The sequence below is a fragment of the Oncorhynchus keta genome, chromosome 6 (genome assembly GCF_023373465.1).
Source record: "Oncorhynchus keta strain PuntledgeMale-10-30-2019 chromosome 6, Oket_V2, whole genome shotgun sequence".
Taxonomy (NCBI): Eukaryota; Metazoa; Chordata; class Actinopteri; order Salmoniformes; family Salmonidae; genus Oncorhynchus; species Oncorhynchus keta.
The window spans coordinates 17868058-17893224 of NC_068426.1; the positions used below are offsets into that span (position 1 = coordinate 17868058).

The following is a 25167-nucleotide window of genomic DNA, read 5'->3' on the forward strand; positions in this document are numbered from 1 at the left end:
CCTGCAGGATTGTCTGAGACCAGCCACCAGGATGGCGGGTGAAACTGAGCAATATTTGTGTCTGTAATAATGCCCTTTTGTGTGGAAAAACTCATCCTGATTAGCTGATCTGGCTTCCCAGTGGGTGAGCCTGGCTCCCAAGTGGGTGGGCCTATGCCCTCCCATTGCTGCGCCCCTACCCATGTGAATACTCAGTTTAGGGCCTAATGAATTTATTTCAATTCACTGAGTTCCTTATGAACCGTAACTCAGTAACTGAGTTGAAATGATTGCATGTGGCGTTTATATTTTTGTTCTGTATAGATGTTCTAAACGTCCCCTCCCCTTGCCCTGCAGTCCAAGCTGCTAGAAGCTGCTGTTCCTTCTCGCGCATTGTTTTCTACCTTGTGCCAAAACCTGTCAACAGATAGACGAAATAAGACAGGACTGCATTTGCATATATCCTTATGCCTGCCTATCCATCACTTTCTTCCCCATTTGCATCGCTTTCATGCTCTACTGATGCTGAAGTGAGTGTTGGGTTTGCGTCTTTTTAGTACATCTTCGTCACTCATTCCCGCCTCTTCGAATAGGCTCTGAGAAACAGCATTTTCAAACAGATTTTTGGTTGATTGCGAAACATTCTGCCAAAGCGGTTTGTTCTTCGGTTAATTTAGTGTAGACAAACAGCATTGGGTTCTTCTGGAGAGTAAATGGCCGATCAAAGAGGAGCGAGGATCCTTAAACGATCCAGCACTGTGTCAATAATTAGACTAATTAATTCCGCTTCAACAACCTCTCATTGCCTTGTTCACAGATAGGCTACTAATACCAATTTAGATTTTTAGAAAAATCAAAACTGATATTCTGAATACAAGACATTTAGTACGAATTAAATAACAAGGACCGATCATAGCCTATCTATTAATTCCAAGTTAGCAACGAAACCTGCCTGTGAAGCCTATTCCCGAAAAACGCCTAGGAAAGGAGAGCGACGTATCCAAAATCCAGCGCATCAGCGTAGCCTACGGAGCACCATTGATAGTGTTCTTTGGAAGTGACAGGCTACAGTATTTTGCCGTGACACATTGTATACGGAGAAGGAGTCGAAGAAGGATAGGAGGCAGATGCTATTGGGCAGCAAGTGAGTATTATGGATATGGATGAATCATTACTTTATGCCTTGACAATATTCATTCTGCAAATAAGCTACGACTCTAATGATCGAGGATGTTTAACAAATAAGCTAACCAATAATATTTGTCTCATTGGGAGGAGGTCAGTTGGGTTGTGTAAATGGTGCAATACCTTTGATAAATCAATCAATTATACTTCAAGAGTTGATTTGGAGAACGACAGTCAACTTTATATAGGGTATTTGTGTGTACTCCGTTATGAATGGTAAGTAGTGGCATTTTGTGTATCTCTATCAAATAAGTTCTTAGAATTGATGGAATTGTCTGGTCTTGCACCAGATCCATTTAGGAAGAAAACCTGCCTGCCATTCTCAAGAGCGAAGGGTGATGATCTGTTAAGACCACCAGTTTCTTGCTCACTGCTGACAGCAGCACTCAGGTGAGTGATAATACTATTCTGTCTACTGAGAAAGTTGTACATATTATGGTTTTGTCAAAACCATGGAAAAAGTAATGTTGCCAAATAACTAAATAGTCATGACCTCACCCACTGACTGATTATATCCTGAGCCTATAGTGGTTCTAGCGACATGTTTACTTAATGTTAATGTTTGTGGTATATAACAACAGTGTTGTGTTCAGTTGCTGATGCCATCGATAACACACCTGTTTAATGTCAACCTGTGTGTAAGTCTAATGTTCTAAATTGTCTTTATGATGGTGTTCTCATGGTAATGATATAAGGTTTACAGTACCAACAGACCTGTCTTATTAAGATGTGACTATATGAACATGGTTTGCGTAAGACATTGAGATTAGGATATACCTGAGACCTGAGTGTTATTGTACCGCAACAACACTGTCACTGCAAGTGGCCCATCCAAAGTAGTGTGTCTTTGCCCAGAGAAAATGTATTTTATTTGTATTTATTTGATTAAGCCTTGCACAGGGAAGAACTATTTAGACCATGCCTATTTTGTAAGGGTGCCCAGCTTCAGACACGAAAAGCAGGAGGAAATACACATTTAAATGACAACAATGTGAGTTGCTGTTAATAATCCCATGAGGAAACATGTGCATGTGCACTGTATTTGTGGTTTTCATTAGTGCAATGTATTAGTGTGTATGTTTTGCCTCATACTCGATGTAGGTTCCCTAGTGATACTGTATTATGGAGAATGAAAAAATAATGGAGGATGGATGGTGCTTTCAAGACAACTCGGAAAACTGAAGTTTTTTTTTTGTTGCACAGAGCTTCCTATTGGTTGATTCTGATATTTTCCAAGTGGGAAACTCGGCGTACATTTTTCTACAACTAGTTTCCAAGTCGGAAATTTCAGAGGTGCCGAGTTGTCTTGAAAACGACAGGAGACCTGAGATGTTTAGACCATATACATAATCCTGTGGATGAGATCAATTCTGATGTTGAGTTAGTGGTTCTATTTTTATTACCACCTGTTACGGGAATCCAGTTCCACTGCTATCCCTTCTTGTGGGGCTTGGCACTGGAAATGATGATTGAAGAATGTATTTTAATTCTGAGAGAAAGATGTTTGGAGCTTTCTTTGTTATGTAGCCATTTCTATTTTTGCATTTTGACTATTTATGGTCTCATTTTAAAGGGTTACGTGTGGTAAATACGATCTGTTGTGTTTTGATGTGATCTATTATCTACCCATCCTAGATGCCTGGTGTGAAAGAGAATAATTGCAGACAGCAACTCAGTGAACACATCCATACTAATCTAACCTTCTAAACAATGGCGCCGACAGAGATGGTCGCCTCACTTCGAGTCAATAGAAACAATGCAGGATTTTGTTTTTTTATGTATTATTTCTTACATTGTTATCCCAGGAAATCTTAAGTCTTATTACATACAGCTGGAAAGAACTATTGGATATAAGAGTGACGTCAACTTACCAACATTACGACCAGGAATACGACTTTCCCAAAGAGGATCCTCTGTTTGGACCACCACCCAGGACAATGGATCTAATCCCAGAAGCTGACCCAAAACAACGGCACCGCAGAAGGGGTAGACAGAGCGGCCTCCTGGTCAGGTTTCTTAGACGTGCACATCGCCCACAGCTCCCGAGTATACTACTCGCTAATGTCCAGTCTCTTGTAGATGAAAATCGAGCAAGAGTTGCCTTCCAGAGAGACATCAGAGATTGTAACATTCTATGTTTCACGGAAACATGGCTCTCTCTGGATATGTTGTCGGAATCGGTTCAGCCACCGGGTTCTCCATGCATTGCACTGACAGAGATAAACACCTCTCTGGAAAGAGGAAGGGCGGGGGTGTATGCTTTATGATTAACGACTCATGGTGTAATCATAACAACATACAGGAAAGTTAAGTCCTTCTGATCACCCGACATCAAATGCCGGCCATATTACCTCCCAAGAGAATTCTTACAGACGGTAGGCAATTAAGGTCACAGTTATGAAAACTTAGGACACTAAAGAGGCCTTTCTACTGACGCTGAAAAGCACCAAAAGAAAGATGCCCAGGATCCCTGCTCATCTGCGTGAACGTGCCTTAGGCATGCTGCAAAGAGGCATGAGGACTGCAGATGTGGCCAGGGAAATAAATTGCAATGTCCGTACTGTGAGACACCTAAGACAGCGCTACAGGGAGACAGGACGGACAGCTGATCATCCTCGCAGTTGCAGACCACATGTAACAACACCTGCACAGGATTGGTACATCCGAACATCACACCTGCGGGACAGGTACAGGATAGCAACAACAACTGCCCGAGTTACACCAGGAACGCATAATCCTTCCATCAGTGCTCAGACTGTCCGTAATATGCTAAGAGAGGCTGGGCTGAGGGCTTGTAGGCCTGTTGTAAGGCAGGTCCTCATCAGACATCACCGGTAACAACGTCGACTATGGGCACAAATCCACCGTCGCTGGACCAGACAGGACTGACAAAAAGTGCTCTTCACTGACCAGTCACGGTTTTGTCTCACCAGGGGTGATTGTTGGATTCGCGTTTATCGTCAAAGGAATGAGCGTTGCACCGAGGCCTGTACTCTGGAGCGGGATCGATTTGGAGGTGGAGGGTCCGTCATGGTCTGGAGCGGTGTTTCACAGCATCATCGGACTGAGCTTGTTGTCATTGCAGGCAATCTCAACGCTGTGCGTTACAGGGACGACATCCTCCTCCCTCATGTGGTACCCTTTCTGCAGGTTCATCCTGACATGACTCTCCAGCATGACAATGCCACCAGCCATACTGCTCGTTCTGTGCGTGATTTCCTGCAAGACAGGAATGTCAGTGTTCTGCCATGGCCAACGAAGAGCCCGGATCTCAATCCCATTGAGCACGTCTGGGACCTGTTGGATTGGAGGGTAAGGACTAGGGCCATTCCCCCCAGAAAGTCGCGGGAACTTGCAGGTGCCTTGGTGGAAGAGTGGGGTAACATCTCACAGCAAGAACTGGCAAATCTGATGCAGTCCATGAGGAGGAGATGCACTGCAGTACTTAATGCAGCTGGTGGCCACACCAGATACTGACTGTTACTTTTGATTTTGACCACCCCCCCTCTTTGTTCAGGGACCAATTATTCAATTTCTGTTAGTCACATGTCTGTGGAACTTGTTCAGTTTATGTCTGTTGTTGAATCTTGTTATGTTCATACAAATATTTACACATATTAAGTTTGCTGAAAATAAATGCAGTTGACATTGAGAGGATGTTTCTTTTTTTGCTGAGTTTATATCCTGAGGCTGAATTTATTGTAGCTGGGGATTTTATCAAAGCAAATTGAGAACAAGGCTACCTGAATTCTATCAGCATATTGATTACAGTACTCGCGGGAGTAATACACTCGATCACTGCTACTCTAACTTCTGCGATGCATACAAGGCCCTCCCTTTGGCAAACCCGACCACGATGCTCCTACCGTCTTATATAACGTGTTATAGGCAGAAACTCAAACAGGATGTACCAGTGACTAGAACCATTCAATACTGGTCTGACCAATCAGAATCCACGCTTCAAGATTGTTTTGATCACACGGACTGGGATATGTTCATTGTCCTGTTGAAAAACAAATAATAGTCCCACTAAACGGAAACCAGATGGGATCGCATTATCGTTGCAGAATGATGTAGTTGCCATGCTGGTTAAGTGTCCTTTGAATTCTAAATTAATCACAGACAGTGTCACCAGCAAAGCACCCCCACACCATCACACCTTCTCCTCCATGCTCTATGTGTAACGCTCGTCGTCGGAAGGAGTGGACCAAAGCGCAGTGTGGAAAGTGTTCCTGATTTTATTGATCAAAGAAAACACTCGAACAAAGTAACAAAACGAAAGTATACAGATACTTAACAGAAAATAACTACCCACAAAACACAGGTGGGAAAAAGGCTACCTAAATATGATTCCCAATCGGAGACAACGATAGACTGCTGCCTCTGATTGGGAACCACACTCGGCCAAAAACAAAGAAATAGGAAACACAGAATGCCCACCCTAATCACACCCTGACCTAACCAAATAGAGAAATAAAATGTCTCTCTAAGGTCAGGGCGTGACACTATGGTGGGAACCACACATGCAGAGATCATCCATTCACCTACTTTGCATCTCACAAAGACACAGCAGTTGGAACCAAAAATCTCCAATTTGGACTCATCAGACCAAAGGACAGATTTTCACCGGTCTAATGTCCATTGCTCGTGTTTCTTGGCCCGAGCAAGTCTCTTCTTCTTATTGGTGTCTTTTTGTAGTGGGTTCTTTGCAGCAATTCGACCACGAAGGCCTGAGTCACGCAGTCTCCTCTGAACAGTTGATGTTGATGTGTCTGTTACTTGAACTCTGTGAAGCATTTATTTGAGCTGCAATTTCTGAGATTGGTAACTCTAACTTATCCTCTGTAGCAGAGGTAACTCTGGGTCTTCCATGTTTGTGGCGATCCTTATAAGAGCCAGTTTCACCATAGCGCTTGATGGTTTTTGCGACTGCACTTGAAGAAACGCTCAAAGTTCTTGACATTTTCTGGATTGACTGACCTTCATGTCTTAAAGTAATGATGGTTGAGGTCGTTTCTCTTGTGACCTCTAATGAGGTCGTTTCTCTTTGCTTCTTTGAACTGTTCTTGCCATATTCTGTATACAACCCCTACCTTGTCACAATACAACTGATTGACTCAAACACATTAAGAAGGAATGAAATTCCACAAATGAACTTTTAACAAGACACACCTGTTGATTGAAATGTATTCCAGGTAACTACCTAATCAAGCTGGTTGAGAGAATGCCAAGCATGTGCAAAGCTGTCATCAAGGCAAAGGGTGGCGACTTTGAAGAATATCAAATGTAAAATATATTTTGTTTTGTTTCACACCTTTTTGGTTACTACATGATTCCATGTGTGTTATTTCGTAGTGTTGATATTCTACAATACAGAAAATAGTACAAATAAAGACAAACCCTTGAATGAGTAGGTGTGTCCAATCTTCATTTGGACACACCTTCATTTCATTATTCCTATTTTATTATATTTTATTATTCCTATTTTATATCAGATTTAAAATAGTTTATTCTCTTAAGATACAGGTATCAATGTCTGTTTTTGCATGTACAGTAGGGTTATTTTCTCACTTTGAGGCATTTTGTCCATGCCAAACATCCCCATTGAGCTGGATCAGCTCTAGTTCCATTCTTATCTTTTTGTGAGATGAGGTTTAGTCAGAGGCATGAACTTTCACTCCATGCCTGTTCCGCCAATGCTTTTTCTTCATCTGCAATCCTGCAATCTAAATGGTAGTGAGTAGTAGATTCTCTGTTTTTCTCAGTTCACAAAGTCACGACCACAGATAATTTCCTGGTTCGACTGGGAAATAGTACTGCCAGGGTTGAGGGATGCCTCTCAGAGAGAGTTACATGAGTTTGTACTTATGAAATATCTGCATTGAAAAAATCACGTTGGGTCAAAAACAGATCTGTTTAGCACATTTAAAAAAAACATAAATATTGTGACAATTATCCTGCATGTGGAGTTAGTGAAAACAGTGGATATAGTTCCTCTGACATTTGAATATGTGTCGGTGTGTTAGGGCATGTCTTGTATTCTCAGTTACTTAGGTCAGTGGTGTCTATGCCTGTGTCATTTATTTGTATTTATTTTAACAGGGAAGTTGACTGAGAACACATTCTCATTTACAACAGTGGCCTGAGGAGTAGTTACAGGGATGAATGAGCCAATTGGAAGCTGGGGATGATTCGGTACACATGATGGTATGAGTGGGATGCAGTTCAGAGGCAAGCCAGAGGTGGGATACAGTTCAGAGGCAAGCCAGAGGTGGGATACAGTTCAGAGGCAAGCCAGAGGTGGGATGCAGTTCAGAGGCAAGCCAGAGGTGGGATGCAGTTCAGAGGCAAGCCAGAGGTGGGATACAGTTCAGAGGCAAGCCAGAGGTGGGATGCAGTTCAGAGGCAAGCCAGAGGTGGGATGCAGTTCAGAGGCAAGCCAGAGGTGGGATGCAGTTCAGAGGCAAGCTAGAGGTGGGATACAGTTCAGAGGCAAGGCAGAGGTGGGATGCAGTTCAGAGGCAAGGCAGAGGTGGGATGCAGTTCAGAGGCAAGGCAGAGGTGGGATACAGTTCAGAGGCAAGCCAGCGGTGGGATACAGTTCAGAGGCAAGGCAGAGGTGGGATACAGTTCAGAGGCAAGCCAGAGGTGGGATACAGTTCAGAGGCAAGGCAGAGGTGGGATACAGTTCAGAGGCAAGGCAGAGGTGGGATACAGTTCAGAGGCAAGGCAGAGGTGGGATACAGTTCAGAGGCAAGGCAGAGGTGGGATACAGTTCAGAGGCAAGGCAGAGGTGGGATGCAGTTCAGAGGCAAGCCAGAGGTGGGATGCAGTTCAGAGGCAAGGCAGAGGTGGGATGCAGTTCAGAGGCAAGGCAGAGGTGGGATGCAGTTCAGAGGCAAGCCAGAGGTGGGATACAGTTCAGAGGCAAGGCAGAGGTGGGATGCAGTTCAGAGGCAAGGCAGAGGTGGGATACAGTTCAGAGGCAAGGCAGAGGTGGGATACAGTTCAGAGGCAAGGCAGAGGTGGGATACAGTTCAGAGGCAAGCCAGAGGTGGGATACAGTTCAGAGGCAAGGCAGAGGTGGGATACAGTTCAGAGGCAAGGCAGAGGTGGGATACAGTTCAGAGGCAAGGCAGAGGTGGGATACAGTTCAGAGGCAAGCCAGAGGTGGGATGCAGTTCAGAGGCAAGCCAGAGGTGGGATGCAGTTCAGAGGCAAGCCAGAGGTGGGATGCAGTTCAGAGGCAAGCCAGAGGTGGGATACAGTTCAGAGGCAAGCCAGAGGTGGGATGCAGTTCAGAGGCAAGGCAGAGGTGGGATGCAGTTCAGAGGCAAGGCAGAGGTGGGATGCAGTTCAGAGGCAAGCCAGCGGTGGGATACAGTTCAGAGGCAAGGCAGAGGTGGGATACAGTTCAGAGGCAAGGCAGAGGTGGGATACAGTTCAGAGGCAAGGCAGAGGTGGGATACAGTTCAGAGGCAAGGCAGAGGTGGGATACAGTTCAGAGGCAAGGCAGAGGTGGGATGCAGTTCAGAGGCAAGCCAGAGGTGGGATACAGTTCAGAGGCAAGCCAGAGGTGGGATACAGTTCAGAGGCAAGGCAGAGGTGGGATGCAGTTCAGAGGCAAGGCAGAGGTGGGATACAGTTCAGAGGCAAGGCAGAGGTGGGATGCAGTTCAGAGGCAAGCCAGAGGTGGGATACAGTTCAGAGGCAAGCCAGAGGTGGGATGCAGTTCAGAGGCAAGCCAGAGGTGGGATGCAGTTCAGAGGCAAGCTAGAGGTGGGATACAGTTCAGAGGCAAGGCAGAGGTGGGATGCAGTTCAGAGGCAAGGCAGAGGTGGGATGCAGTTCAGAGGCAAGGCAGAGGTGGGATACAGTTCAGAGGCAAGCCAGCGGTGGGATACAGTTCAGAGGCAAGGCAGAGGTGGGATACAGTTCAGAGGCAAGCCAGAGGTGGGATACAGTTCAGAGGCAAGCCAGAGGTGGGATACAGTTCAGAGGCAAGGCAGAGGTGGGATACAGTTCAGAGGCAAGGCAGAGGTGGGATACAGTTCAGAGGCAAGGCAGAGGTGGGATACAGTTCAGAGGCAAGGCAGAGGTGGGATACAGTTCAGAGGCAAGGCAGAGGTGGGATACAGTTCAGAGGCAAGCCAGAGGTGGGATGCAGTTCAGAGGCAAGGCAGAGGTGGGATGCAGTTCAGAGGCAAGGCAGAGGTGGGATGCAGTTCAGAGGCAAGCCAGAGGTGGGATACAGTTCAGAGGCAAGGCAGAGGTGGGATGCAGTTCAGAGGCAAGGCAGAGGTGGGATACAGTTCAGAGGCAAGGCAGAGGTGGGATACAGTTCAGAGGCAAGGCAGAGGTGGGATACAGTTCAGAGGCAAGGCAGAGGTGGGATACAGTTCAGAGGCAAGGCAGAGGTGGGATACAGTTCAGAGGCAAGGCAGAGGTGGGATACAGTTCAGAGGCAAGGCAGAGGTGGGATACAGTTCAGAGGCAAGGCAGAGGTGGGATACAGTTCAGAGGCAAGCCAGAGGTGGGATACAGTTCAGAGGCAAGCCAGAGGTGGGATACAGTTCAGAGGCAAGCCAGAGGTGGGATACAGTTCAGAGGCAAGCCAGAGGTGGGATGCAGTTCAGAGGCAAGCCAGAGGTGGGATACAGTTCAGAGGCAAGCCAGAGGTGGGATACAGTTCAGAGGCAAGGCAGAGGTGGGATGCAGTTCAGAGGCAAGGCAGAGGTGGGATGCAGTTCAGAGGCAAGGCAGAGGTGGGATGCAGTTCAGAGGCAAGCCAGCGGTGGGATACAGTTCAGAGGCAAGGCAGAGGTGGGATACAGTTCAGAGGCAAGGCAGAGGTGGGATACAGTTCAGAGGCAAGGCAGAGGTGGGATACAGTTCAGAGGCAAGGCAGAGGTGGGATACAGTTCAGAGGCAAGGCAGAGGTGGGATGCAGTTCAGAGGCAAGCCAGAGGTGGGATGCAGTTCAGAGGCAAGGCAGAGGTGGGATGCAGTCAGAAGTTCAGTTCAGAGGCAAGGCAGAGGTGGGATGCAGTTCAGAGGCAAGGCAGAGGTGGGATACAGTTCAGAGGCAAGGCAGAGGTGGGATGCAGTTCAGAGGAAAGCCAGAGGTGGGATACAGTTCAGAGGCAAGCCAGAGGTGGGATGCAGTTCAGAGGCAAGCCAGAGGTGGGATGCAGTTCAGAGGCAAGCCAGAGGTGGGATACAGTTCAGAGGCAAGCCAGAGGTGGGATGCAGTTCAGAGGCAAGGCAGAGGTGGGATGCAGTTCAGAGGCAAGGCAGAGGTGGGATGCAGTTCAGAGGCAAGCCAGCGGTGGGATACAGTTCAGAGGCAAGGCAGAGGTGGGATACAGTTCAGAGGCAAGGCAGAGGTGGGATACAGTTCAGAGGCAAGGCAGAGGTGGGATACAGTTCAGAGGCAAGGCAGAGGTGGGATGCAGTTCAGAGGCAAGGCAGAGGTGGGATGCAGTTCAGAGGCAAGGCAGAGGTGGGATGCAGTTCAGAGGCAAGGCAGAGGTGGGATGCAGTTCAGAGGCAAGGCAGAGGTGGGATGCAGTTCAGAGGCAAGGCAGAGGTGGGATACAGTTCAGAGGCAAGGCAGAGGTGGGATGCAGTTCAGAGGCAAGCCAGAGGTGGGATACAGTTCAGAGGCAAGGCAGAGGTGGGATACAGTTCAGAGGCAAGCCAGAGGTGGGATGCAGTTCAGAGGCAAGGCAGAGGTGGGATACAGTTCAGAGGCAAGCCAGAGGTGGGATACAGTTCAGAGGCAAGGCAGAGGTGGGATGCAGTTCAGAGGAAAGCCAGAGGTGGGATACAGTTCAGAGGCAAGGCAGAGGTGGGATACAGTTCAGAGGCAAGGCAGAGGTGGGATGCAGTTCAGAGGCAAGGCAGAGGTGGGATACAGTTCAGAGGCAAGCCAGAGGTGGGATACAGTTCAGAGGCAAGCCAGAGGTGGGATACAGTTCAGAGGCAAGGCAGAGGTGGGATACAGTTCAGAGGCAAGGCAGAGGTGGGATACAGTTCAGAGGCAAGGCAGAGGTGGGATACAGTTCAGAGGCAAGGCAGAGGTGGGATACAGTTCAGAGGCAAGGCAGAGGTGGGATACAGTTCAGAGGCAAGCCAGAGGTGGGATACAGTTCAGAGGCAAGGCAGAGGTGGGATACAGTTCAGAGGCAAGCCAGAGGTGGGATGCAGTTCAGAGGCAAGCCAGAGGTGGGATACAGTTCAGAGGCAAGGCAGCAGTCGGATGCAAGGTGGTATGCTATTGCTGACTTGATCACAAAAGTTTTATGTTTCTCCTCTGCTACTGCTGATTAAATCACCTACAGTTTAAGTTCATGTTGTGGATAGATAATATGAATCTGTTTCTTGTCGTCGGCTAAATTCAAGAAAATGTTTATTTTGTGATCCATGCTCCGGATATGGGGAAGCCAAAAGAAAACACACACACACACATTTTAATCATGCTTATGGATGGTCCAGCTCCACCCAGAACCTCGGGTTATAGAGGGCTAAACACATATGCTATGTGGAAGAGGCTTTTTGTGTGTTTTAGTCAGATTTACACCTTCAACCTCATTTGGTGTTGAGCCACATTTTGTTCAATGTCTCCCAAACGTCTTTCCAGTCTTACAATTACTAAAAGGAACAGGTCTAAGTGTTTTGTTTTGTGTGCTCAGAGACCTTTGTGACCATCAAATACCAAAGTCATTCTTTACTGTGTTGAGCTTTCCAGGACCTATATGGACCCCAATCAGGCTACCTCAGGAGAACTTGTGCCCCAGTCTCTGGACCAGTGTTTCCTCGATTACCCCCAACAGCACACATTTTTGTTGTAGCCCGGGATGAATATACCTCATTCAGGGTTTGATGATTAGTTGACAAGTTGAATCTGGTGTGCTTGTCCAGGGTTACAATACAAATGAGTACTGTTGGGGATACTTGAGGACCGGAGTTGCAAACAATGCTCTAGACCACATATGTCAGAGTCAAGGCCCGCGGGCCACATCCGGCCCGCGAGAAGGTTTTTTACGGCCCCTGGGATGATCTTGATTTATTATTAGAACCGGCCCGCAGACCGCAGCAAGCCGGCAGCCCGCAGATCTTTTACACGCACCAATACTACATTTCCCACAATGCCAACGGTGACGCACCGAGCAGTAGGCTGCTTCATTTCAATATTTATTGGCACAGCAGTTGTCAGCATCACAGTAAAATTAACTTTCAGATACCCATCAAAAATGGCAAAACGGAAGGTGGACACTGAGAACCGGGGTTTCAAACAAGGTGGGAGTCGGAGTATTTGTTCACGGAGGTAGCTGGAAAACCTGTGTGTCTTCTGTGTGGAGAAAGTGTGGCGGTACTGAAAGAGTATAATCTGAGACGACATTATGAAACGAAACACGCGGACAAAAACAAGAATATGGACATGGAACAAAGGCTACAAAAGGCAGAGGAATTAAAACGAGGCCTCAAATCTCGACAGGCTCTGTTCAAAAAAGCCAAATCACAAGGCCAGGCTGCTGTCAAGGCCAGTTTTATTTTGGCAGAAGAGATCGCTAAATCAGCCCGGCCATTTACGGAGGGGATTTCATCAAAAACTGCATGATTAAAGTTTGTGACGAAGTTTGCCCAGAAAAAGGCAACTCTTTTTAAATGTGAGTCTGAGCAGAAACACCATTGCCGAGAGAGTAGACCAGTTGTCCATCAATCTAAAAGAGCAGCTTGTGAAAAAGGGAAAAGATTTCATTGCATATTCCTTGGCTGTGGATGAGAGCACCGACATTTCTGACATTGCCCAGTTGTCAATTTTCATCCGCGGAGTGGACTCCAGCCTAAGCGTGACAGAGGAGTTTTTGGCTTTACGTCCTATGCATGGCACAACTACGGGGCATGATTTGTATGAAGAGGTGTCAAGATGTGTAAATGAGATGGAGCTGCCTTGGGAAAAACTCGTGGGTTTGACAACCGACGGAGCACCTGCGATGTGTGGACACAGGAGCGGACTGGTGGCGAAGATACGGGAAAAGATGCAAGAGGAAAACGCGACAGGTGAGCTGACAGCTTATCATTGTATCATACACCAGGAAGCGTTGTGCGGTAAAGCCTTGAAAATGGAGCATGTAATGAGCATCATCACGCGCACAGTTAACTTTATCAGAGCCAAAGGTTTGAATCACCGCCAGTTCAAGGCATTTCTGACGGAGTTAGAAACGGAGCATGGTGATTTGCCTTATCACACAGAGGTGCGATGGCTAAGCCAGGGAAAGGTGCTTCAAAGATGTTTCGAGCTTCGTGAGGAGATTTGTCTGTTCTTGGACAGCAAAGGGAAAGACACAACACAACTCCGAGACGAAATGTTTCTGTGTGAAATGGCTTTTCTGTGTGACATTACGAGTCATCTGAATGCAATGAACTTGCAGCTGCAGGGTCGGGATCGTGTCATCTCTGATATGTACAGTACAGTGAAGGCATTTAAAACCAAACTGACTCTGTGGGAGACGCAGATGCGGAAAGAAAATTTGAGCCACTTTCCCAGCTGCCAGACCATGAAAGAGAAGCTCTCTACCAGTGCGTTCCCGAGCGCACAGTTGGCTGATAAAATAGGTATGCTTGCCGCTGACTTTCGACGCCGATTTGCTGACTTTGAAGCACAAAAAGCAGGTTGGAACTGCTCGGTAACCCATTTGCTGTTGACGTGGAAAGCTCACCACCAAACCTCCAAATGGAGTTGATTGACCTCCAATGCAATGATGCACTGAGGGCAAAATATGCGGCAGTGGGTGCTGCGGAGTTCGCCCGTTTCCTCCCCGACACAATGCCCCAGCTGCGCATCCAGGCTGCTCAAACGTTGTCTATGTTTGGCAGCACATACCTGTGTGAACAACTGTTTTCTTTGATGAACTTGAACAAAACATCACACAGAAGTCGACTTACTGCTGAACACCTCCACTCAATTCTGAGGATTTCCTCAGCTCAGAGCCTTACCCCGAACATTGATGAACTTGTGGAAAAGATGGGACACCACCAAGTATCACCCTCAACCTCAAACAAGTGAACATTACTGTGCAATCACATATTTAGAGTTTTTACTCAGTTCAAGTTTAAAAGTTAAAGTTTAATATTTGTTTTCACTGCATGTTACTTCTCCTTAAACAAAGTGTTGTTTTTGATTAATAGATTTTTGCACTTTATTTTATTGTATTTCAATCCAATTATATTTTAAAAATATTTCAGTTGAGTGGATGATAGAAAATTGCTATTATTGTTTTTTTCTTTGAAGTAAATTTAGCCCACTTTTGCTAAAATAGAAAATATAGGCTACTGATGGTGCCTTGAATACCGGTTTCTTTCATTTAATGTTCATGTTATGGGGATTTTTATATAAAGGAAATTTGTCTTTTGTGTCTGTTGAAAATTAAAGATTACTGACAGAGCCATAAGAAAATATTGCTTTATTTATCTGATCATATTGGAATATATTTGTTAGGTTTTCAGTAGGTTCAATTAGGTTCACTAGACTATATGCGTCATTTAAAAATTTTCAATGAACATTCGAACAGTCCGGCCCTCGGCTTGTAGCTAAATTTTTTATTTGGCCCTCCGTCCATTTGACTTTGACACCCCTGCTCTAGACCATAACAATTTAACATGGCAAATGTCTCCGGTGAATCATGTGATACTCTAATGAATGCACAAACATGATTGTGGATCCTATTTTCTTTAGTCCTGTAGGAATGTTCATTTCAGATTTAACGTCTGTTTCCTGTTTGGTGTTTGGCTTTGTGACGCACTAAATGAATTTGCAGAGGCGTCGTAATCTCTCAACAGAAACTGATGAACAGTCTCAGGGTCTCGGTTAATTATAACAATGTTGTTGACACTTCTGTCTGTGTGTGTTGCATGTCTGTGTGTGTCGCAGTGACTGAGAAAATCTCATGTATTTTGCAGTGTTTATGCAATTGTTTTTTTTATATGTTCACACAGCCCCTAATTACCACCAAAGATCTTGAAGTGATTCATTGGAACCAACCTGTTATATGTTTAATGTAGAACGGCACATCATTACCTCTTAAAATATAAGGGTGCTTGACATATCAAATCTGGCAAACTTTGACTGTACAGTGTCCACTCAAACATGCTATTATGTACTGCCAAGAGTGTTGTAAAGCAGCAGAGCAGCAATAGTTACAGGTGCTGTCCATGGTCCTGATTCTGCATGTTAGAAACAGCTACAAAAGTTAGATGAAATCTTGCTAATCAACACCAACCATTGAGCAGACTGGAGAAGTGGCAGAGCTATCGATTTTTTCCCCCTGGAAATTAAAAGCACAATTTAAGTTGGATGTCTTTGGGCTCCACCGTGGTGAAGAGAATGTTAAATCCCACAATCTCTTACAAACCCTTTCTCACTCGATGTCATTCATTCTCTCTCACATTCTCTTTCTCTCTCTTGCTCTCTCTCACTCACTCACACACACACGCGTACACACACAACCAGACAAGGGTTGAAATATGTGTGTATTTGAATATTTTTTATTTAAATATTTTTTTTCTGTATTTGGGTATTTTGAAATACTAAGTCCAAAATATATACTTCTATTTGAGTACTTGAATGGTTATTTGTACAAATAAAAGTATTTGAAATAAATTTGTTTAAAAAAAAATATTTTCAAATACCTGATTTAAATTTACGACTCAGTGTATTTTTGTATTTTCAAATATTGTACTCTCCAAGTGTTTTTCCAATTACAAAACAGGTTGTTTGGATCCTGGATGCTGATTGTTTGGTATCCCGCAAAATACCATAACGTGGTAATCTCATTTTTCCACTGTCCCACACCCCAGGCAGGAAATGTATACATATCATCTCCCTGAAGGAATAAAGCATCTAAACATTATTTTTCCATGCTACTATTTGGTTTGCAACAGTTGGGGGTTTTATACACCTACCTGTCTACCTCTATAACCTGTGCAACAATGTATCATTTTACAAATGCGATCTCTCCGGTGTTAGTTGTCTAGGTCTAGGAATATGCAGATATGTTCCTCGGGCCAGCTAGCCCAAGAATGAACGTGAAAATGACAATTCACCATGGAAACCGTTAAACACTCAGAATTCCATTAATTCATTAACCAGCGCAGTATGGTCTATGTAGACCTATTGGATATTTATTAAATAATTATTTATTGAAGTTCTTGTCTCTCATCATCATTGCATCTCTGATAGCTAGCTACACTACCGGTCAAAAGTTTTAGAACACCTACTCATTCAAGGGTTTTCTTTATTTTTACTATTTTCTACATTGTAGAATAATAGTGAAAACATCAAAATTATGAAATAACTCATATGGAATCATGTAGTAACCAAAAAGGAGTAGTTGCACTACTCCCTCCTTTCAAAGAGCGTGTCCTCGCGCTAGCTTGCGACTCTACGTCTTACAGGAATGCGCTCACTGGCCAAGCACACACACTGTCATGGATGCAAGGTCCGATCTCACTTCTGACACCAATGTAATGAAACAAGCAGATAGCAGGTCTCGAACCCTCGACCTTCGAGCCCGAAGTCCAGCGTGCTATCGACTGCCGCAAAAGCATGCTCGAGTGGAAGAGTCGATATCCGCGCTTATAAACCCAGGGTCGTTACAATATTTTATATTTGAGATTCTTCAAATTGTCACCCTTTGCCTTGATGACAGCTTTGCACACTTGGCATTCTCTCAACTAGCTTCATGAGGTAGTCACCTGGAATGCATTTCAATGAACAGTTGTGCCTTCTTAAAAGTTCATTTGTGGAATGTCTTTCCTTCTTATTGCATTTGAGCCAATCACTTGTGTTGTGACAAGGTAGGGGTGTATACAGAAGATAGCCCATTTGGTAAAATACCAAGTCCATATTATGGCAAGAGCAGCTCAAATGAGCAAAGAGAAACGACAGTCTATCATTACTTTAAGACATGAAGATCAGTCAATATGGAACATTTCAAGTACTTTGAAAGTTTCTGTCGAGTGCAGTCGCAAAAAACATCAAGCGCTATGATGAAACTGGCTCTCATGAGGACCGCCACAGGAAAGGAAGATCCAGAGTTACCTCTGCTGCAGATGATAAGGTCATTAAAGTTACCAGCCTCATAAATGCTTCACAGAGTTAAAGGAACAGACACATATCAACATCAACTGTTCAGAGGAGACTGTGAATCGGGCCTTTGTGGTCGAATTGCTGGAAAAGAAACCACTACTAAAGGACACCAATAATAAGAAGACTTGCTCGGGCCAAGAAACACGAGCGATAGACATTAGACCGGTGGAAATCTGTCCTTTGGCCTGGAGTCCAAATTGGAGACCTTTGGTTCCAACCGCCATGCCTTTGTGAGACACGGTGTGGGTGAATGGATGATCTCTGCATGTGTATTTCCCACCATAAAGCATGTGTTATGGAGGTGTGATGGTGTGGGGGTGTTTTGCTGTTGACACTGTCTGTGATTTATTTAGAATTCAAAGCACACTTAACCAGCATGGCTACAACAGCATTCTGCAGGGATACGCCATCCCATCCACTTAGTGGGACTATCATTTGTTTTTAAACAGGACAATGACCCAACACATCTCCAGGCTGTGTAAGGGCTATTTTACCAAGAAGGGGAGTGATGGAGTGCTGCATCAGATGACCTGGCTTTGGTTTTGCAAAGGTGTTGTGGACGGGCGTGGCATATGGGTGTAAGCATCTGCATCTGCTGGTTCCAAAGGTTTCATGATTGAATCCAGCTGTTTTTGATATTTGTTTGTTTTAAGCCTCTCGTAAACCTTGACCCTTATCTTAACCATTCGGAGTTAATGCCTAAACTTAATCTTGGAACAATACAGAGAAGAAACAAAACACTTTGAAATTTGACTTTTACATTTGAGAAACATTGCGCCAACCTTAATAGTTGTTGCCTATTGGATATTTATTGAACCATTATTTATTGAAGATCTTGTCTCTCATCATCATTGAATCTCTGCTAGCTAGTTACGTGCCAATGATTTGTTTAGCATAGCAATGTCGAATGAATAGAATGATTAGAATTAACGACCGTGTCAGACATGAGAGAATAACTAATGACCAGCCGCTTGTGTAGCAACTTCAGAATGCAAACACAAATTGACTTGTTTAAATAAAGTTTTAATGAAAAAATGTAATTCAAAGTTGTATAAATATGTTGGCAACTGTTTTATAAAAGCAATAAGGCCCTCATACCTGGGGATTATCGTGTGATATCTCCCTCCTGTTCCCAGCCCAAGGCAAACAGCCCTTAGGAAGGATTTATCACACAATAATCCTTGGGTTCTCATGCCTTACTGTTTAAATACATTCCAGTATTCAACTGCTTGTTTTGTCAAATAAAATAATCTAAATATGTGTTTTTAAATGTTTGGAAAAGTAATTTAAATACCTGAAATAGAATTTGAACCAGGTCTCTCTCTCTCTCTCACACACACGCACGCACGCACGCACGCACGCACGCACGCACGCACGCACGCACGCACGCACGCACGCACGCACGCACGCACGCACGCACGCACGCACGCACGCACGCACGCACGCACGCACACACACACACACACACACACACACACACACACACACACACACACACACACACACACACACACACACACACACACACACACACACACACACACACACACACACACACACACACACACACAACCTCCATCTGTCTGGAGCCCTATTAAATATCAAGCTCTGCTTTTTTCCTCTACTCCCTCTATGTAAATGAATGTTTTAGAGTGAATTCCATTTTGAATTGAGTCATTTCTGGATTTGAATTGGACATACCATTTTTATTATAAAATGCTCATGATGCAGACAGGTTTTTTAGATATTCAAATCAAAATGTTCTCCCTCTTTCTCCCTCCATCCCTTTTGCTTTCTATCCCTCCACCCCTCTGTCTGTCTGTCTGTCTGTCTGTCTGTCTGTCTGTCTGTCTGTCTGTCTGTCATAATGCCAGGCTACACACCAGACAGAGTCAAAAGGTCAACAAGAAGTCACACGTTAAAGTCACTCAACGGATATACCAGCCAGCTGTGCATGACATTGATAACAAGTAAATCTATTTCTGCTGTTAGAAATTCCATGTGTTTTTGCTTAATGATAATTGAAAGGAGAATGTGCTTTAGCCATATTGAGAAGGCATAGTGCCCAATGTCAATACTTCCCTTCCTGTAAATGCTTTTTTGTGATATCGGGTTTTGCTCAGTTATTTGGGCATGTGCCCACACTGGCTCCATCTCTATGTAATATTGCAGTTATTACTGAGTGAATGTCAACGACACTTGAATGGAAATGTGTAAGACGTGTGGATATAGGTTGGCAAAGTACAGCGAAAGAGTTGGCAAGGCAAGTTTTAAGACCAAGAATATGACGTATGGGGGTTATGTGGCAACACAACTAGTGGCACAGAAAACTTGAAGCGAGAAGTGGGGTTGGGGAGGGGGGTACCAAGATTGCCAGCTGATACTTGAGACATAGAGAGGAGACGAATGGAGAATGTAGCTGTGCCTGCCCCTAGGAAAATATCACCAATTGAAAGAAGAAAGTAAAAAGAAGTAGTGTTATTTTTGTCTGGCACATGCCATATACTCCAGATGCTGTCTCTCACAGCCAGGTGACGTTCCAAGGCCTTTTACAGGGTGGCCTGACTTTACCTTATACTCTTACTTCACCAGAGTCAGGACAGCACATGTGGTTCATCTGCAACAAAAGACATGCAGTGCTGGATGGTGGACATCAACAGTTGTGAATTTGAATCAATCTTACTGGCTTGCTTCATGAACAACTGATAATGGTGATCCTGTGAGGTCAGAAACATGATGTCCTTTCCTGCTGCGAGAATGCATGAATTATCCTGGAAACCTGATAACCGGTTGATTGAACATGGTCTTAGATAAGAGGAGGGAGTTAGTAGAAGAGCGTAGTTCATTTGCATTGGCCTGGTTGCTTGGATGTCACTTATTGGATAGGATTAAATACATGGCAATATCACGAATAGAACTGACAATTCATTGACTTGAATGGGGACTCCTGTTCTATTCATTCTAATTCATTCTCATTTTAATCCTATCCGATAGGTGACACCCGAATAGATAACTTTTGAAAAACTCAGAGGTTAAGGTCTAGATTAGTTCTTTAGAGGCACAACAATTCTATGTGTGATTGACTGTGTTTGTTTAAATTGTGGAGTCTTCTAGTGGAGCAGGCGATGAAATCAAAAGCATGTTCACATCAGGAGAGATCAACATGAAACAATTTCATTCTGCTCCTGTATGGGATTAGGACGGTCTGAATGGTAATGTGTTGCATATGCCGTGCATATCAATGTGTGTGTGGACATGTGTGCAGCATATTGAAAAAGGGAAAATGACAGCTCTGAATATGCAGGAAGCTGGGCTGGGATAGCCTTCATGTTTTTACAGCTCAAGGGGAATGCTGTTGACACATTTAAAATATGATTTTTTCCCCCACACGTTTGATGCCTTACACCTTAGGTACTCTACTATGTGTATCAACTCAATTATAGGTCAATCCAAACCATGGCTCTTATATCATAGAATTGGGACCTTATGTCTATTTGATTGTGTAATGTGACTGTCGTGGCAGTTTTAAAATGGTAATTTCTTGAATTATTGTATTAGTGTTGAGAAAAATATCCCGGTGCAGTAGTATTTATTTATGAGTTGGCATCTCTGTGTCTTTCTGTCAGTTTGATACCTCACGTGTACCTACCGGTATGAAAAAAACAGAAGATTTTTGATTTCATTTTGTGTGTGGTGTGTGTGAGCAACGTGTGTGTTTAGGCATGTATGCAATTCTCCACATTACTGCTGCCATACATGTGATTTCAGTTCCCTGCACCATACCTTCCCCCTCCACGACATCAAAGCCAAGTCTTCAACCCCTAACTCCCCTCAGGAATGGGATTTAAAAATATTCTCTCTCATTGCAGTGTTATCGCTTTCTTCATTTGTCCCCTGTTATTAGAATGTGCTTGTTGTAGACAATAGGGAACCATTTTAAAATAGCCGATGAGGAAGAGAACATTTTAATCTCAGTTCTTTAACTTCCATAAAGGAAAATCCTATATATTTGAAGTAAAAAATCTTGCTTGTCTGTTGTTATCTCATTGTGTGTGGTGGTGGGGATTGTATTAACAGAAATTGTGCCAAACAGTGAACGGAAACAATCACGTGCTCACGGTTCTCATTCTGTCTGAGGAATTCTCTTTGGGCTTTTGTTATAATAGTGATTATTTTATATTTTAGTATGGTGTGAAAGGGGGAAAAGGAGAGACAGAAAATACAGGAAGCAAACGCTTAAAGGGTGAGAAACAGAAGGCGCATCGATGAACTTCTTGACACTTGTAGACTCAGCTGGGGATTTGATTGGATATAATAGGATCCCCATTATCCGATGCAAATGCTAATCTTACTGGGGTCCGACACATAACGAAAAAGACATTACAGACAAAACACTTTACAATAGACATACAATTAGAAGCATTAACATGTAGTGTGTGTGTGTGTGCATCTATTAGTTACACAAACATGTCAGTACATACTCACAACATGTAGGTCACATGGGGAAAGGCGTTGTGCCATGAGGTTTTGCTTGATTTGTTTTTTTAAACCAGGTTTGCTTTTCACTTGTGCTGTATAAGGTGGAAGGAAGTTCCATGCACTTATGGCTCTGTATAGTACTGTACGTTTCCTTGAATTTGTTCTGGGACTGAAAAGACCCCTGGTGGCATGTCTGCTGTGATATGTGTGTCAGTGCTGTGTGTAAGTTGACTATGCAAACAATTTGGAATTTCCAACACATTGTTTTTTATAAAAACAGGAAGTGACTCAGTCAGTCTTTCCTCAACTCTTGACCAAGCATAGTATTAATATTAGCCCTCTGATTACAATGAAGAGCAAGAAGTGAGGGTCTTTTCTGGGTCAGCTGCAGCTTAACTATGTCTTTCTTTGCAGCACTTGACCGCATGACTGGACAATAATCAAGATAATATTAAACTGGAGCCTGCAGGTCTTGCTTTGTGGAGTGTGGTGTCAAAAAAGCAGAGCATCTCTTTATTATGGACAGATCTCTCCCCATCTTTACAACCATTGAATCTACAGTGCCTTCAGAAAGTATTCAGACTCCTTGACTTTTCCACATTTTGTTACGTTACAGCTTTATTCTAAAATTGATAAACAAATAAAAATGACATCCTCAGCAATCTACACAGAATAGAAATGACAAAACGAAAACGGAAAACAAGTTTTTAGACATTTTTGCAAAAACAGAAAAACCTTAATAACATAAGTATTCAGACCCTTTCCTATGAAACTCTAAATTGAACTCAGGTGCATTCTGTTTCTATTGATCATCCTTGAGATGTTTCTACAACTTTAAAAAAAATGTTTACTTTAAAAAAAAATGTTAGCCCTTTGTCTCCCCAATTTCGTGGTATCCAATTGTTAGTAGCTACTATCGTGTCTCATCACTACAACTCCCGTACGGGCTCAGGAGAGACGAAGGTTAAAAGTAATGCGTCCTCCGATACACAATCCAACCAAGCCGCACTGCTTCTTAACACAGCGCGCATCCAACCCGGAAGCCAGCCGCACCAATGTGTCGGAGGAAACACTGTGCACCTGGCAACCTTGGTTAGCGTGCACTGCGCCCGGCCCGCCACAGGAGTCGCTGGTGCGCGATGAGACAAGGATATCCCAACCGGCTAAACCCTCCCTAACCCGGACGACGCTAGGCCAATTGTGCGTCACCCCACGGACCTCCCGGTCGTGGCCGGTTACGACAGAGCCTGGGCGTGAACCCAGAGTCTCTGGTGGCACAGCTGGCGCTGCAGTACAGCGCCCTTAACCACTGCGCCATAAATGACAAAAATGTCTAAAAACCTGTTTTTGCTTTGTCATTATGGGGTATGGTGAGTAGATTGATGAGGGGAAAAAAGCTGTTTCATCCATTTTAGAATAAGGCTGTAATGTAACAAAATGTGGAAAAAGTCAAGGTGTCTGAATACTTTCCGAAGGCACTGTATTATGGAAGCAGCTGAAGAGGAAGACATCTCCCAGAAGGTCGTGGAAACAAGGACACCTATTCTGCCAACACCACGATCAGCGAGTGCGGCTGTGGAAGGGGTCCTCCACGTCCTCCACTGCCTCGACACCACCCAAGAGGATTCACGTCCAACTAGCGGTTGGCCTCCTATCATGAGTCATCTCAGCGAGCCAGCCCCCCAGCCTACCCAGCAGACCGCCCAGGTCAGCGATGACCGACTGTCCCTCACGGACAAGTATGACGGGACTCTATCCTAATGCTGGGTCTTCTTTTCCCAGTGCTCCCTCTATTTTGCCCATCATACGGGAGCCCCCATCACCGAGAGGTCCAAGGTTTCCACGGTCATTTCCCTGCTGACCAGAGAGGCGTTGGAGTGGGCTACGGCCGTCAAGGAGAGAGGAGAGGAGGAGCTAGGTTCCTACGCGAGGTTTATGGCTCTGTTCAGGGCAGTCTTTGACCATTCACCAGAGAGCAGAGACGGAGGAGAGTGACTACTCCAACTCCGGCAAGGTGCCCAGACCGCTGCTGAGTACGCCTTCACCTTCCGGACCGTGGCAGCCTCCAGCAGATGGAATGACCCGGCACTCTGCACCCTATTCCGTGGAGGACTGAGCAAGGAGGTCCAGACCAGAGTCACACACATCACAGCACCACTCACCCTGACTGTGGGACTTCTGCACCAAGAAATCTTTACCTTCCTCATCATCAAAGCACCCGTACACAGTCATCCTCAGCTTCCCGTGGCTCCAACATCATGACCCCACCATCTCTTGGTCAAGGATAACAAATCACTGCCTGGGCTCCCGGATGTCAGAAGACCTGCTTTCCGTTACCCTGTGATTCCACTCGGTTGAGAGTCCTGTGGTTGCCCTCCAGCCAGACATCCCGGATGTTTACCAGGATCTCTGGGAGGTTTTTTCCAAGAGCCGCGCCACCTGTCTCCCTCCTCATCGCCCCTGTGACTGTGCTATCGACCTGCTTTTAGACTCTGCACCTCCGCCCAATCACGTCTTCCCTCAGTCGGTGGCTGAAATCGAGGCCATGGAGGAGTACATCCAGGAGGTTCTCCAGCAGAGTTTTTCCCGCTCATCCACCTACCCTGCATTGGCAGTCTTCTTCTTTGTGGCCAAGAAGGACAGAGGTCTACATCCGTGCATTGATTACAGAGGCCTCAATTCCATCACCACCAAGTACTTCTACCCTCTCCCAGCCTCCATCGAAACATCTCCGCGGGGCCCGTTTTTTTTTTACTAAACTGCACTTGCAGAGTGCCTACAAACTGATCCGCATCCGTGAGGGGGATGAATGGATAACGGCCTTCAGCAGGATGTCTGGGCACTACGAGTACTTGGTAATGCCTTATGGGTTAGCTAATTCTCCGTCGGTGTTACAGGCATTCGTGAATGAGGTGTCCGGAACATGATTGGGTGCCAGGTGGTCGTGTATATCGACAAAATCCTGGTCTACTTGGCCACCTTGGAGGATTACATTGCCCACGTCCAGGTAGCGGAGGAGGAGTGCCAGTTCTATCAGGTGTCTGTCTCCTTCTTGGGATACCGAATCAGACCTCGGGAGTGGTGATGGTTGAGAGGAAGGTCGAGGCAGTCCCAACCTCCTTAAAGGGACTACAACATTGTTTTGGGGTTTTCCAACTTCTACCGCTGCTTCATTAAAAACTTCAGCTCCATCTCCTCTCCTCTCAACTCTCTCCTCGAGGGCGGTCCCAGTAAGTTGGTGTGGAGTCTTGCAGCCGTTGAGGCCTTCCGCCTACTGAAGGGGTGTTTCACCTCCGCCCCGTTGCTGAAACACCCAGATCCCAAGCTGCCCTTTGTGGTGGAGGTGTATGCCTCATAAGTGGGTGTGGGGG

The 25167-nt window shown here is 45.0% G+C and overlaps 1 pseudogene; it reads left to right on the forward strand.

Moving 5' to 3' along the window:
- Window positions 1-268: 268 nt before the first annotated feature.
- LOC118384837 (sodium/calcium exchanger 3-like) overlaps window positions 269-25167 on the forward strand; it is a 69442-nt pseudogene continuing 44543 nt past the window's right edge.